The sequence below is a fragment of the Cheilinus undulatus genome, linkage group 21 (genome assembly GCF_018320785.1).
Source record: "Cheilinus undulatus linkage group 21, ASM1832078v1, whole genome shotgun sequence".
Classification (NCBI taxonomy): domain Eukaryota; kingdom Metazoa; phylum Chordata; class Actinopteri; order Labriformes; family Labridae; genus Cheilinus; species Cheilinus undulatus.
Window position 1 is genome coordinate 19818112 of NC_054885.1, and position 16410 is coordinate 19834521.

The following is a 16410-nucleotide window of genomic DNA, read 5'->3' on the forward strand; positions in this document are numbered from 1 at the left end:
AAGGTGCTAATTACAAAAGTCGATGCCAAGGATGTTTTCATAAGCCTGGGCAGTATGATATGGATCAAACATGTAGACATACATGAAGAGGAACTGTTTGAAACTTTGTTAGATCTCTCAGAGAAGTCAACTTTTTAAAGGCAAAAGAAGGAAAATTCTTCTTCTGTTGCAGGCAAATGACAGAGGTGCTCTTGTTTGTTGCAAATAACCTTATTTTCCTCCTGAATTTGCTGACAACCTTCTTATTGGTGTCTTTTTTTAGGTATTGATTTGACAGCTTTTATCGAATTAAAGGTCCTGGATGGGAGAAAAAAATCCATATGCAGCAGCGATGTCATTTGTTTGACATTTTCATCCCATACAGTGATGAATGGAGAAGAAAGACTCTAAATGACAAAGTCTGAGAATAGAAAAAGGTATTTTTATTTTGTCAAGTCCCTTTTCTGTGTCTTTTTTTGACAAATAAAAAACAAGTAGGATGGAAAGAATGCAGCATGCTCACGTCAATATAAACTGCCAAATGGTGAAAAATATTCATGTCCGTGCCTGCCTCACAGAAGCGATGGTTAAAACAGCAAAGGCGGGCAGTTTTTGTGCTCTCATATCTCTGGCGTTGAATCACAAAACAGAGGCCAATACAGCTGCTAGCTACACACCACACAATCAAGTGATGTGCAGTCCAAGGTCATAAAAAACTAAATGATCAGTTTTATTCAATCTGTTGTTGACAGAGTCAGTATCTAGAGCTTTTTGTGTATTTTTGCAGATGGGAATATGTATTCTAGGTTTTGTTGTTGACAAGCGACTGTTTTAATAATGCAGCTACAGTTTGTCTTTTCTGTCATTGTTTGTGTTATGACATTGCCACATTTTTGGACACATATGTTATGATGCCTTCAAGTGGGGGCGTAGCTAGGGGCTTTTGGGCCCTCAGAGAGACAATAACACATGGGCCCCCAAGTAAAAAAATGTGCTGTTTTACAAATATCTTTGCATTTTAATGTTTTTGAACTAAAAATCCCCTATTTTAAAGAGCAAAGTTTTTGCTATGGTTAAATCAAATTAATTATACTATTTCCTTCTCATCAGTTTATGTGTTACTCCCTGATTTCTTCACCTCCACTGTCCTCATCTCACTCTCTATCCCTGCTTTCTTCTCCTCCATCATCTTCATGTTTCTCTCTGCCCCTGCTTTCTTCTCTTCCATCATCCTCATGTTTCTCTCTGCCCCTGCTTACTTCTCCTCCATCATACACGTGTTGTCCCCTATCCCTACTTTCTTCTCCTCCATCATCCTCATCTTGTTCTCTCTGTCCCTGCTTTCTTCTCCTCCATCATCCTCATCTTGTTCTCTCTGTCCCTGCTTTCTTCTCCTCCATCATCCTCATGTTTCTCTCTGCCCCTGCTTTCTTCTCCTCCATCATACACGTGTTGCTCTCTATCCCTGTTTTCTTCTCTTCCATCATCCTCATGTTTCTCTTTGTCCCTGTTTTCTTCTCCGCAGTCATCCACACCTTGCTCTTCATCCCTGCTTTCTTCTCCTCCATCATCCTCATGTTGCTCTCTATTCCTACTTGCTAGTCTCCCATCATTCTCATGTTGCTCTATTTTCCTGCTTTCTTCTCTTCAATTACTTCCATCTTGTTGTCTGTCACTGTTATTTTCTCTCTGTCCCTGCTTTCTTCTCCTACATCAGCCACACCTTGCTCTATTTCCCTGCTTTCTTCTCCTCAATCATTCTCATCTTGTTGTCTGTCACTGTTTTTTTCTCTTTGTCCCTGCTTTCTTCTCCTCCATCACCCACACCTTGCTTTCTGTCCCTGCTTTCTTCTCTTCCATCATCCACACCTTGCTCTCTGTCCCTGCTTTCTTCTCCTCCATCATCCACACCTTGCTCTCTGTCCCTCATAACTAAGCGTTTCTAATGAAAAAAGTTCATGATGGATTGAAAGTGGAACAAAGGTGGTATGAAACAATTGGGCTTAGATATATCTTTCAACATAAACACATTATAAATTTTTTTGCCTCATATTTTATTTACCCAGGCACACTTTCGCGACCCACTGAAAATTGCCTTCTGACCCATTTTTGGGTCCCGAACCCACCAGTTGAGAATCAGTGCTGTAAAGCCATTAACTTAACCATTGTGTGCTCTCATCTCTCTTCTAATTGGATCTGGACCATACCATTTGGACATTTTTGAAGGGAGGAGCGGGGACCTCCAGTATCTTATTTTGATTTATTTTATACAAATTTCAGCCTGTTGAACAATTCATTTAGTGTCTTTTGTTTAATAATGACAGTCACTACTAAGAAACAGGAATCAGAAAATAAAAAAAACTTTTCATTCCAGGCTCCTCAGCTCCCCCGTGTGCTCCCCCCTTGCCTACAAGGACCAGAAGTGTCTGGTTTTGAGTCCACCAGGTGACAAGTTAAAGCTTTCTGGTTAAACTCCCGCTAATCTGTGAGTGAGCCATGACTCAGGGGTTGGATTGTATACTGAAGACTCGTGGTTCTCCGTGTCGTTGAGTTGTCTCTTCTTGGCTTTGACGGGACAATTTGTGCGTGAGCTGGACCGAGCTCGTGTGATGGATTGAGATGGATTAATGAGCAGGATGCCGGACTATTTGTCACCACAACACTTGACATATCACCAGTTATTTGCAGCTTTTCTCTCTCTTCATCATCATTAAACTTCAGCAAAAACTTGTGGCATCACCAGTTGAGTTTCTAATTTATCACCAAGCAGAGTTTGTATGATGTACCCAAATAACGGACACAGCAGGTGTGCCTCAAAAACCTATTTGCCTGTTTAGTTTTATTCCTCATATCAGACATGGAGTTTGCCTATATAAGGAAGCACACAAACCCTAAATTGGTTTTTGGGTTTGTTTAGGGGGCCGGTGTTTGTTCTTCACACCTGCTGGCTGTAACTGCCAGTCAGATCATCGTGCCCCAAATCTCTAAATCTCTTAAACAGAGAGATCAATGCACACCAGAGAGGACAAACAGAGCATGATAGGGATGAAGGAGAGATTTGAAGGATAGTGGGACAAAAAGACAGAGAGGCAGAGGAGAAGGAAGAGGTACATAGTGGGGCAAGAGTTACCTGTCATTACAGCTGAGCTTTGTATCATCTCAGCCACTTTGTTTTCTTGATTTCAGGTGTGTCTGTAGTGTTACTGATATGCTTTAAAAGCATGCATTGCAGCAGGGGTGGAGCCAAACATGTTAAATATCCAGGGCTAAGCCCAACTGAAGGAGGGTCCGGTGGCACACTTTCCACAGAAATGTTTTGCTCATTGCCTGCAGTTTTTTTTTTAACAAGCAGTTTCAAATAAATATTTAGATTTAATATCCCAACAAAAATCTACATCATTTATACAAAATGAAGAGTTTATCCAAAAAAAAAAAACAATTTAAAAAAATCTTTAAGTGCTTGCCCTTTTTTATTCAATTGTTCTCAAAGTTTCATTTTCAAAACCATAATTGATTTTGTTAAAGTTTAATTTTTTCACTCCTTCAAAAAAGGAACACAAACAAATCATAGTGATATGTATTTATTCATGAAAAGGATACCAGTAGTTGAAAGTCAGAAACCTGACCAACAAAACCCAATGACAAAACGTTTATTAAAAAGCTCTATAAAAAACAACATAGCAAACATAGCTTGTGTAGCTTAGCTTATGTAGCTTAGCTTTGTAGCCTGCATAATTACGGCACTATATAGCTAACATAGCTAAAGCCAAACCACATGAAGCTCATGATTATCTTTAGGCCTACTAACACTTATATAGGCTATGTAAACTACGGAGCTATGTTAGCTTTAGTTACATTAGCTTAAGCTCAGGTTGCTAAAGCTAACTTAGCTACATTGGCTTTCATGGTAACGTTACCTACATAGCTGGCATAGCTTTGTTAGCTTAAGCTAAAGCTAGCAAAGCTAAAGCCAGCTACCATTTCATATCTACTTCTAGGGTCTCTACATAATTTACCCCCAGGTTAGACCTCTGACCTTTTTCTCTGTTTTATTTTTGAAATGTTGCTTAATCTGTAAAGTATGCAATTTTATGACCGAGTCTACGAAAAGGACAGTCTGAGATCTTTGAGGAAAACAAACCCTCAGACTGAATAACAATTGGTTTAAAAATGTTTGTAACAATGTGATTAAAAGCCATTTTGTTGTGTTTTGTGCCTTAAAAATTAAAAAGCTGTAATGTAAGGCATGTTTTGTTACTCTCAAATGATAGAAAAATGTCAACGAATAGTTCTGTCTTTTGGCTGAAACTAGAGAGGGGTAAAGCAGGCAAATGTTGGACGGGTGCTGTGTTCTTAATGACTTTAAGTTAGCGATCGCTCAGTGACAGCAGAAGATGTAGTCTGACTGCCTGTTAAAAGCTTTTTCACACGTTCACCAACTTATTAACCACATTCAAGAGTTAAGATCCAACACACAAAAGGTTTATGATGTCGGGTTATGTCACCTCCAGTCACAAGATGGGACTGGTTGTCCAGTTTGACGGAGGGACACTGAACACACCCGTATGTACATCTATAATTTTGTTTATTTCATATTGTTATGATCAAATATTTTTTAACAAATGTCGTACATTATATGTACTGTATATCTCAGTGGCCATTGGATTTTGCCTCCCAACTACCATTTAAGTGTACGGTTTTCATATTTTAAGCTTTTAAATCCCAATCTTTCCCATTTACTGCCGTTCATTTTTAAGGAATGTTTTCCCCCAGAAAGGGGAGGGGCTGGCATCCGGATGGGTTGCTCTGGTCTATAGTGAGCAAGACTTCTCCTCACAAGCAAAACTCTCTAGATTCCACATAAAACAAACACCAACATTAAACTGATATCGCTTTGAAAGTGGGTGTTTAAGGGTGGGGGAAAAGTGTGTCTGGTTGACAGGTGTATTTACTGAATTTACAACTGAATATGGCTGCTATTAGCTCCTGAGCTAACTTAGCTTTGTGTTGTCCTGAGGCCAAAAGTGCCAGGCCTGTAATATTACAGTTGTTTGGAAATTTACAGCAGAAAGAGAAGGTAAAGACAAACATTTTTGCCCATGTTCAGATGTATGCCTGGGCTTGGTGAGGTCAGAACAGGAATATGAAACCCAGTAAGAAGGTTGCCTTGTTACTGTTAGCTACTCCTGCTCCAAATTTAACCCCTTTTTACATTTATTTGAAGACGCATGTTAGATTATCAATTTGAGGGTTTGAACAGATTCTGTCCAGCTGATCCTTCTCTGATTTAAAAAAAAAAAAAAAGTCAAAAATACAAGACATAGCCTGATGTTAGGACAAGGCAAAAACAGAATTGCGACTTCCCCGACACAGTGTCTCCGCATCAGCAGCATCCAAACTCACCTCAAAAGCTTTAATCACTTTATTGTTCTCCCCGGTTACAAAGAGAAGGGAAGGCAGAACAAATGTGTTTTCACGAGTTTCAAAGGTGCACAAGGGAAAAACCTCAAAACACGAGAGTTAAAAAAAATACTTTTATGGATTTTTTTTTTCTGAGAGGAAAGTTTAACAGGTCAAAGAAAGAAAACAACATCACAAACACAAGAAATCACAGAAGAAGCCTCATCTCTTGTCGAGTTTGTGTCTCTGATTGCTTCCCTTGTGTTGCTCCTGGTCGAGGCCTATCAAAGAGCTCCTTTCATAAACGCCAGGATCAAGCCACTGCTGTGACTGCTTGGCACCCACTGAGGTGGTTTAGGAGGTGGGGGGGTGGGGGTGGGGTGGAAAACAAAGACAGCAAGGCAGAGGAAGTCAAAATTGAAGATGGTGAATGAGGAGGGAGATGATGCATTTGTGCATTTAAAGGAAAATGGGGAAGGAAAAAAGGCTGAGTTCAGAGGGGAATTGCTCACGGCCGCACAGAGTGTCCGTGGAATAAAACTGTGTGTGTTTTTGTCCATGACAGAACGAGGAGTCAGAAGAGGGCAATCTCTGAGTCTGGGGAGGAGTTGTTTCTTTATATATATATATATGTGTGTGCTGAGAAAATTAATATGTATTTGCTTTAAGCCTTCCCTGCCTCAGTGATTTCTTGCTGACGTGCTCTAAAAATGCACAGAATATCCAGGTGAATGCAGAAACAGTGAAGGACATGACTCTAGAGAAAGCACACATACTCATATAATACCCTGAGGCCGTGTGTTTCTCCTCACTACAGCAGCCATGCTTCTATCAGGTCTGACGTTTGCCCTGTTTACTGAAGCGTGTGACAGCTTTGCATTCTTACAAGACATTATAAGTGTGACTTTCCCATGCAGAGCCTCATCTACTTATCATCTACTTATTGGTGACTCAACACACGGATCCTGCATCTTTGCACGGGACACGCTGATTCCAAAAGGACTGCAACATACTGTCATGCCTTTGCATGTTATATCTTGTGTGCAAAAAAATCTGCCTTATTGCATGCATTTTTAGTGAAATGAGCTGATTATGGTTGCATGCTGTGTATAAAGAATTATGAAATATTTCCTATCTGATTACACAGATGCACTGATATGCTAAGAATGGGTAACTGTAAAAGAAGTTGTGTAAATGTTGTCACCCACCTTCATGCTTTTTTCCTTGACTGAGCAGCAAAGACTTGGGGGAATTTTTTGTTCAAGTCTTTGTTGTGCAATCTGCAGAAAGGAGAAGCTTTATGCACAGCTGGCATATTATATCTAAGTATCATCAATGTGGTGTAAAATGTGTGTATGTGAGAGAGATTCATGTGTGCTTCCCCTCAGACTGCCTCGCCTGCAGCGAGCCGGTTGTGGCTTCACTCTGTCTTGACTCCTCTCCCTCCAGGCTCCCAAATGATGGGCTGACCTTTCCACCTCGGCCAGGACTGCAGCGTCACTCACAGCGTGAACTGAAAACTCATCTCCTCGCTAAACACTTCACATCGCTCTCCACTCAGCCTTTCTCCTTTACTCGCATCTGATTTGAATCCTGCTTGACAAAAAGGTCAGAATGCTTTATGCTTGGGACACATTCCAATGTTTGCAGTATTTATTATTTGAGTTCAGTGTAACTATAGATTTAATCATACCCAAGTTTACTGTATTAGTGTAGAAACTTATGTTGACTCTGTACAGACAAGAGACAATTGACGCAACTATGCCTAGACATGTAAAATTAGAAACAGAGGCAATTAAAATTAGGTACGAGAATAAGACAACTTAAGAAGACCAAAAATAAAACCATGAAGATGCATCTCAAAAAAATACAATATTATGAAAAAGTTGTTTTTTCCTGTGATTTAGTTCAACATCCACTATCTGAAAATATTAGAATATTGCAAAACACCTGTCCAACAAAGGACTTTGTATTACAGAAATGTTGACTTTCTGGAAAATTCTACTCATTTATGCACTGTAATTGGTTGGAGCTTCTTTCACACATATTACTGCATCTTGCATGAAGGCGATCAGTCCGTGGCACTGCTGGGTTGTTATAACGCCCAGGTCGCTTTAACAGCAGCTTTCAGCTCGTCTGTATTGTTGAGTCTGGTGTCTCTCATCTTCCTCTTGACATTTCCCCTGAGATTCACCACAGGGTTCAGGTCAACCTGGCCAATCAAGCACTGTAGTACCATGGTCAGCAAATCAGTTTCATGTAATTTTGGCTTCCCTGAAAAAGGAAATCAGTATTGCCATAAAGCCTTTCAGCAGATGTAAGCATGAAGGGCTCCAAAATCTCTGGGTAGATGGCTGACGGCGCTGAGTCTGGACTTGATAAAGCACAGAGGACCAATGCCTGCAGATGACATGACACCCCACTCTGCAAACCTAACACTGGACTTCAATCCCTTTGGATTCTGTTCCTTCTCTGATCTTCTTAAAGACTCTGGGACCTTGATTTCCAAATGAAATGCTAAATTGACTGTCATCTGTTTTCAAATGAAACCTTAGTCCAGGTGAGAAGCTTATAACGCTGTCTGTGAGTGGTTGGACTGGGGTGTAGTAGTTTGATTTGATTTATTTGAGAGTAGGACTCGACGTGAAACTAGCAACAAATACATTCCATACATAAAATACAAGAAATAATTAATTAGTCTAACATTAATTAAATAATATTGAGTCCTTACATCATCAGTAGAACCATTAAGCATTTCCAAGATCCAGAGAGAGGTGGTAGACCATGTCAAACTCAAGACCTGGGGGCCGATTCAGGCCCGTTGTACAGTGATACCCGGCCCGCAAAATCATATTAATTTTTTATTCTAACTGGCCCCCTCAGTAAGAAGTTTGCATATTTTCTCCAGTATAAAAATGTAAACTTAACCTTGATGGTTTGAAATATCCTTGTTAAGTCATAAAATTTAAAATAGTTAAAAAAAAAAAAAAGTGTTTTCTATCTTTATCTCACAATAATGACTTACACTTATGGTTTTGACTTTTTATTTCATGTTTTGTCCTTTTCAATTGATAATGTTGTCTTTTAAGCTCATATTCTGACATATTGAATTCACAATTTCCAATCTTGAGTCATATTTCTATTTTTTTTACCTTTTTTAACTCCAATTTTGACTTTTCATCATTTTGACCTTTTATACTCACAATTTAATATATCTCATATTTTGACCTTTTATACCCATGAGTTCAGTTTTCTAGCTCATATATTTGCCTTTTAAACATTATTTTACATTATTTTGACTTTTAATTTCATTTTTTGACCATTTTAACTAATAAGTTTGACTGTTTATCTCAGATTTTGAGCCTTTTTTGTTATCATTTTGGCTTTTTTTAAATCTCAAAGTCATTTATCCTTGATGCTACAATGTTGTTGTTTATATATATATTTCATCCCTGGTGAAAATTAGGTTGAGGGTTTATGGTTACATTTTGACCCTATTAGGCTTTAAGGTTAGACCTAAATTTAGAATCTGCCCCCTGTTGTGATTGAGTTTGAGACTCCTGAGCTAGAGCATGACAGTCAGACCACACCTGGCCACAGTAGTGCAGGAGGTCAACAAGATATGCTGGTGGTAGTCTATGTGAAACCTCAAAAACAGTCAATAAAATCTTAAAATTAGTCCTAAATTTCACAGGAAGCCAATGAAGGGAGGCTAGGGTAGGAGTTATTTTTTCATGAGTGGAGGTGGTGCAAAGAGTACAGTACAGTACAGTAGTCCTGACCTGATGTTATAAAAGCATGCTCTTTCAAAGTCATTTTTACAAACAGAAGATTTTATTGTTGCAAAAGAGTCTGACCTGGAAAAGGGTGTTTTGACAGCAGAGGTGATTATCAACAATAATACCCAAATTTTTGATGCATGTGCAGTTTTGGGCAGCCAATGGACTGAGAGAAGCTGCAAAGTCAGTCAGATTTGACCGTCAAAATGCAATAACCTCAGTTTTAATTCACCACATTAGCCAATTTTAATTTTCCCCTTATAGGGGAATGTGTCAGTGTGAGTGCAAATAAGACAGACACAGTATGCCGACAAGCACATAAAGAAACTGTTTTCATATTATTTTTTTCATTAAACATTGCGCGACATAAAGGGTAGCTGAAAAACTATAAGTGAATCTTTTCATTTAAACAACCCCTTTCTAATCCAAGGTCATTGAATGCAAATCTTGTGTTTATACAGGATTTATATATGGGTTACTAGCAGCCATGGCCTCAATTGTAAAGTTAATCAATTCAACTACTATATAGAGAATGTAAAAAAAAAAAAAAAAAAAAAATCTTTTAACTGATTTTTCCATTCCCAGAGCATGAAATAATGCTTGTTTGCCATTTATGGACTAAGCTTGATTCTACTCATCCTTGGTCTCAGGCTCTTTGTTCTCCATTACTGTGTAATCTTTGATAGTGAAACTGCAGTGGCGTCCACAACAATAAAAATTTTTTTTCAAAATACAATTGAAAACTTTACAAAAGTTTGGGAAGTTATACAGGAGTAGGAAAATGATGAGAGGGGTTTGATTTACAAAGTTGACATCCCTCTCATGACACTCCCAGTGAGGATACTCTCTGGCCTCTCATTGGTCAGCAGTGACATTGTAGTGTCAGCTCAGCTTGCGTGGGACCTGCCTGAGGTGATACAACAAAAGTGTGAGCTACCAGTTATGATCCCTAATAACCTGACACGCCAGATGGATTTGTTTCACACATCTGTCTGGGAAAGCTTCAATAGGAAACGTTTGAGAAAAGGCAGAGGCTTTGAAAAAAACTCGGAGGGTGATTGGATGAACGTTCTGTCTGTCACATCTCTACGGGCCAATCAGAGCAACAAAACACGTGGTGTAGTCGCTATCAAGCTGTACGTGCGCAGCTACTGAGGAATAACCTATGGGAATAACGCGAAACATGGCGACTATAGACATGTAAGTACTCGACTTGTGTCGTTTTTGAAAAGAAAACAACTCACTGCTGTTCTTTGTTCTTCTTTTAACAAAGAAATGTTGTCAAGTTCTGATAAAACTGGCGCTTTAGCAACATCCACACTGATCTCTTCTTCCATAATTGCACCAGCTCTTGCTGCTGCTTGTTAACGTCATGACTCCGCTGCACCTGAAAGTACTGCCCCTCGTCGCTGATTGGTCCTGTCGTTTTCTAACCGGGCCCAAACCGTTCAGATGGGAGCTTAACAAGATGGATTCGCCAGTGAAAAAAAAACAGGAAGTGGGCGTATCCATCTGCTTTGCAAGGTTAGATCCCTAATGGAATCAATGCAAAAAATGAGTGGAGTTGAGCTGTACCACATAGTTAAACAGCACCTAAAGTTGTCACTATTGTCTTTGATCTCCACACTTACCAGAATAAATCGGATCTAAACAGATATAAAATATTAATATGTGGGAAATTGATTGATGGGAGCATTCCTTTGTTTCAGTGGGCTTAATGTACAAAAGTAACGATTTTTGTGTGTTGTCTTCTCAACTTTGTCCCAGTGTGGTTTTTTCTTCATCCAGGCATGAAGCCTGTCGAAACCTCAGCTGGAGTCCATCGAAGATTCTCTGTGGCCCGGTCCTGCTCCCAGCATGGCAGGTCTGCAGCAGAGAAACCATGGAGGAATACTCTGTTTCCTGGGGGAAGACGATTCAGCTTCTTTGGATTTGACAACTTTCCCAGAGGTGAGATGAAGGGTGGGCTGTTAAAACTCCTGTATTCTACACATAAAAAAATGCACATCTGTCTTGATGTATACTTGAAAAGATTACACCACTCTCACATCTGTGAGGTAAACATGAAACTGCAGCGAACAACCCTCAAAAACCCTAAAGAGATACAAAGTTATAAAAACAAAATCAAAATCTGAAAACTACAACCTCTAAAACAAACTTTATAAAATGTTTTCTTGCATATTCTGTACAAGAGTTGTAAAAGTGGAATTCTCCATTCATTTTTCTTCTTGACAGCTGTAATTTGCCCTTTTGACACTTGAAGTAACATTGGATTCAGCGGTGTATTTTTAAAAATGTGATACAGTTGGTTATTGATGGCGTTTGGAGCCAGGTTAGCTGTTAACCTCTTGTTTTCAGTCTTTGTGCTAAGCTACTGTAGCCTGCTGCTAACATTAGCTACACTCAAACAGATGTTACTAGTCTATATCTGATTCAGTGCATTGCAAATTTCCGTTTAGATTTCACTTTTATTGTGAAATACCTTTGGTAGAGGCATAATTGGGATTAGAAGTTCCAGTTACACAGTCACAGCAGTTGCATGAGTCTCATGGTAGCAGAAGAACAATGGAGAAAAGTGGAGAGTAGTTTTTGTGAATTTTCATCCATTAATTCATTCAACCTCAATTTAACCTTGAAGAATTAGGCCCTCAGTCTTAATGATGCCAAGAGTATAATAATACCTAAATAAACATGCTTTAAACAGAACAGTACACACTGTAACAACTCATAATTTAACAATTCAGTATAAAGTTGTCACTTCTTTATTATAGCCCATGGCTTGTGGTGTTGTAATTTTTATCCTTGATAGGCTGGGGAATACATCGGTGCCAAAAAACATCCTACACAAGAAAACATCTGACAGATCTCTGTATTTATTGACATGGACATGACCGCTAGGTTTCACAAGGTAAACAAAGAAGTCTCGCAACTCTAACTTTAGTGATTTCGTAGCATTGTTGACCCTCTGACAGTAAGTATGGGTCAGGATATCTCACCCCAATCCCGGGAGTTAGCTTGTCACAGCAAGACAGCAAGTCTTTTACTGCCAAATAGTTATAATAATTGGAGTAGGCGTCATGATGATCCATATGTGAGCGAATTTCAGAAAATGTTCTGATTCTCCATTCTTCTTTATCTGATATGCCCAATACACTTGTAGGTATGACTTTATGATAGAGATGTATTGTGTATGTGATATGGGATGATATGAGACACTATGGTATAATTCAAACGAGTACTACATTATGATACTATGATTTGATGTAATGCAATGTGATGCTCTGCAATATGATTAAACACCACAGTTATATACAATGCAAAATGGTACAAAACAATACACTACAATATGATGTGATGCAATATGAAAAGAAACAAAATGATGGTTAATGGTAGATGAACTTGAGCTTGTGTTGTGCTTATTTTGTTGTCTGATTACACAAAGTGCTTTTACATAACAGGTCACACCTACCCATTCACTCCATTCACACACCGATGGCAGAAGTTGCTAAGGAGAATTGGCCATCATTATTAGCTAACCCCATTTAAGCACATTCACACACCAAAAGCCGAGGAACCAAAGTGGGGTTAAGTGTCTTGCCAAAGGAAACATCGACATGTGACTTGCAGTAGCCTGGAAGTCGAGTATTTACATGTCTATAGTTGCCATGTTTCGCGTTATTCCCCGTAGCTGCGCACGCCCAGCTCGATAGCAGCTACATCACGTGTTTTGTTGCTCTGACCGAGTTTTTGTCAAAGCCTCTGCCTTTTCTCAAACATTTTCTATTGAAGCTTTCCCAGATGGATGTGTGAAACACATCCATCTGGCGTGCCAGGGTACTTTTATCCCACTGTCAGCTTGTTTTTGGTCAGGTCTCTTCTGTTCACATTAATCTTATACATATCAAAAGAAACACCAGAGTCAGTCATGAAGTGGTGACGCATTGAGTCAAAGGGGAGGGATAATTTAATATCCATTTTTGGCATGAGCAATTAAATAAATGTATCACGTAAATCAGGACAGTGATTTATTGCCATGTTGATATTTGCCTCACCCCTAATTCAGTACTCTGCTTATATGATTCTTGACAATCCTATATGTTGTATTTCAGTCTCTCTCTAAGTCTTGGCTCTTAAGTTCAAGCTGTAAGTTTTCCTAATTTTCTTTTTTGTGCTGCTGCAATGCCCTCGTCCTCTAATTATGTCCTTAAGTAAATCCCAGTGAACCTGAAATACTTTAAAATATGCACAAGGATGAATGTATCGCCTTGAATGATTATTAATATTAAATTCAAATACTTAGACGGTAATAATTGCCTCCCTCTTTAAGCTCGGAAGAAGCAAAATTGCAGAAGTACATTAAAGGTCATGGCTTTATATAGAGGAAGCAGATGTATAATGAAATCAGCACATATTTCACTGTGAGCCCATCGAGCCTGCAGGAAGAAGTCGGGAGGTGTGTTTGCTGTATGTGTACTTTTGTGGAGAAGCAATAAAGCTGCTGGTAAGGCAGCTCCTTATGAACAGAGACAGAGAGTACAGTAAAGCAAACAGACTGTAAATCTACATAATAAAATCTAAATAAAATGGGCGTGAATCTACAAACCTGATCTGCCATGTGAAACTCTCTGGCTTCCTCACAGTGCAATGTCACATGAAGTTATCCTCACTCCCCACCCTCCAAGCCCCAACATCCACCCTCTCCCCTCTAGCTGCCAGTCACCCATGGGCCCCCCGACCTCCAACCTCCCACCCAAGCCAGCTACACACCCAGTCCTGATGCCTCCATGTCACGACACAACCATTCACACAGCATTAAGCATTATACAGTAAGGATATATTTATGTATATTAGGTCTTCTCGAAGAATCGTCTGCGGCGTGGGGTGAATTTCCGATGAACTCTGATCAAGTTGCTGTCTCTTAAGCTCCCGTGTCACACTGCAAACCTGCTCAGTTATATATCATGCAGCCACGAGGGAGCAGAGAGTACAGTACAAAACATCATTAATATGAAAATCATTAATATGGATCTGGGAGCAAGCAGAGCACATCCTGAAATAATGAGGAAGCCATGATTAGTAATGCTGTATCTTCACATTTATTATTAATTGTTTGAAAATAAGTGGGGAAAATATTGTGTATATGTTAATAAAGGGTCATTTACATTAAAAGAGATTTATATATTTGTGTTTTTAGAGCTGTAACTACAGACTTGCGCTGCTCCACAGCATCTTCAGAGCTATAACTCCAGCTCTTGACTTGTATTTCTCTATTTCTTCTTAATTTTGCGTTTTATGCAAAATATTTTTAACATTTTTTCTGACGAAATCTTCCATGATTTGCAGACGAGACGGCCACCAGAAAACACACTTAAGTTCAAAACTGCTCCAAATACCTCCCTTGAGAGTGAGAGAAAGAGAGAGAGATAGAGTGAGGAAGAGTGCAAAGGGGAGCGACCCAAAAAAGCATTGGTACCCTCCCTCCTCGTGCTGTACAGCATGGCAGTTAATTTAAATTCTGCAAGGAGACAACCCATAAATCACCTCCATTCTGACTAATGGCTTCTGCAACTGAGGGAAAACTCTTGCCTCTCTACCTGGAGACATTCTGCACTGCAAAAAATATAGGCTAGGTTTGTGTGTATGGAGTGGGTATTGTACTGTATGTATGAGTGCTTCACACAGACAGACAGTTTTTGAAAGAGTCAGCAGCCTGACTTACCCCTCCATGTGAGCAGCTTTCACTGGAGGCAGAAATCCCCCTGTGTTGCTCCATAATTAGCCCCCATAACTGCAACACACTGACGTCAGGAGTGTGTGACACTAACCTAACCTTGGACTGGTTTCCAAAAAAGAGCACACGAGCTCAGCTCACCCAGATTTGTGACTCATGTAAATCTTAAAAGTGTCTTTTTTTGTGTTCTAGAAAGTAACACCCAAGGGATTATTAAAGTTAAATTTGGATTACCTCACAGTGGATGTTTTTTTTTTTTTTGTACTAATATTCAAACATTCTCATTTAAAGGAGAACTACAGAGAAAATATTTGAAGTCTATCAGTGAGTAAAAAAGGCTCCACTCTTTTGAAAATATATAGTTGACTGTGACATAACATCAGAGGAGCAGTGTTATATTTAACGAGTTTACTTCTCAAAAACAAGAACATTTAATTCCTATCTACATACCCACATCAACTCTGTGAAGTTCCTATTAAGCTTAAAAAGGAATCCTCATCATATAGTCCCCTCCAAAAGTATTGGAAAATGAACACCAGCTTTTTAGGTAAGCAAAAATATTGGAACAGATAGACTTTAAGCAGATTAAAGTGATAAAGACTTAATATTTAGTTGGAAATCCCTTTCTTGCAATGCCTGCATCAAGTCTGTGACCCTCTGACATCACCAAACTTTTGCATTCTTCTTTTTTGACGCTTTTGTTTTGGGGGGTTTCTCCCTTCAATCTCCTCTTTAGCAGATAAAATGCATGCTCTATAGTGTTCAAGTCTGGAGACTGACTTGGCCAGTCTAATCCACAATTTCCACATAGGATGACTGCGCAGAACACCGAAGCACCGCGGGTTTGGTCTGACCAAAGGAGAGTGACCTCGCCCACTGGAATCAAATTTTAGAGCGCTGCGCCACGGCGTGCAGCCCTTATCAGCGGGCAGAGATCACGGGAGAACTGCGAGTTCACACAGGAATAGTATGTCAACAGCGGACTATTTTACCTTTTGGGGTTTATTTATCATCCTTTCCGGTATAAGTCCATGATATTACTACTTCCTCCACTGGGTTTGTACATAGGAAGTTAAAAGGTTAATGTTTGCTTAAGGGATTTGTGGTTTTATGTAGAATTCTTTGAATATCCTCAAAAGTTAACTTTTCCTTGTCAATGGCGCTGTTGTAGCTCTGTGATCCACTGACCTCTTGGTGACCCTTTGCTCTCGCTGCAGGATGAGACATAATGTTGATATAATGATGATTTATGACCAGGAGTCCATGAATTGTATTGTATTTTGAAAGTACAGGATATTCTACGCTTGTGACTTCCTTTTTGGTGCTTTCTGATCAACGGGTATTGATGTGGTTTGATTGACCAGCACTAAAAATATACCTCCAGCGTATCTCGAAGTGGCGCTCCAGGCAAGCGCTGCTGCCGGTCTGTACAACGGCTGTGGAACTGCTCTGATAGACAAGAGAGGGAGCGATTTGCTCTGCAGTATGATTCGCCAGCGGATTGCGATGTGGTCGCTTTAT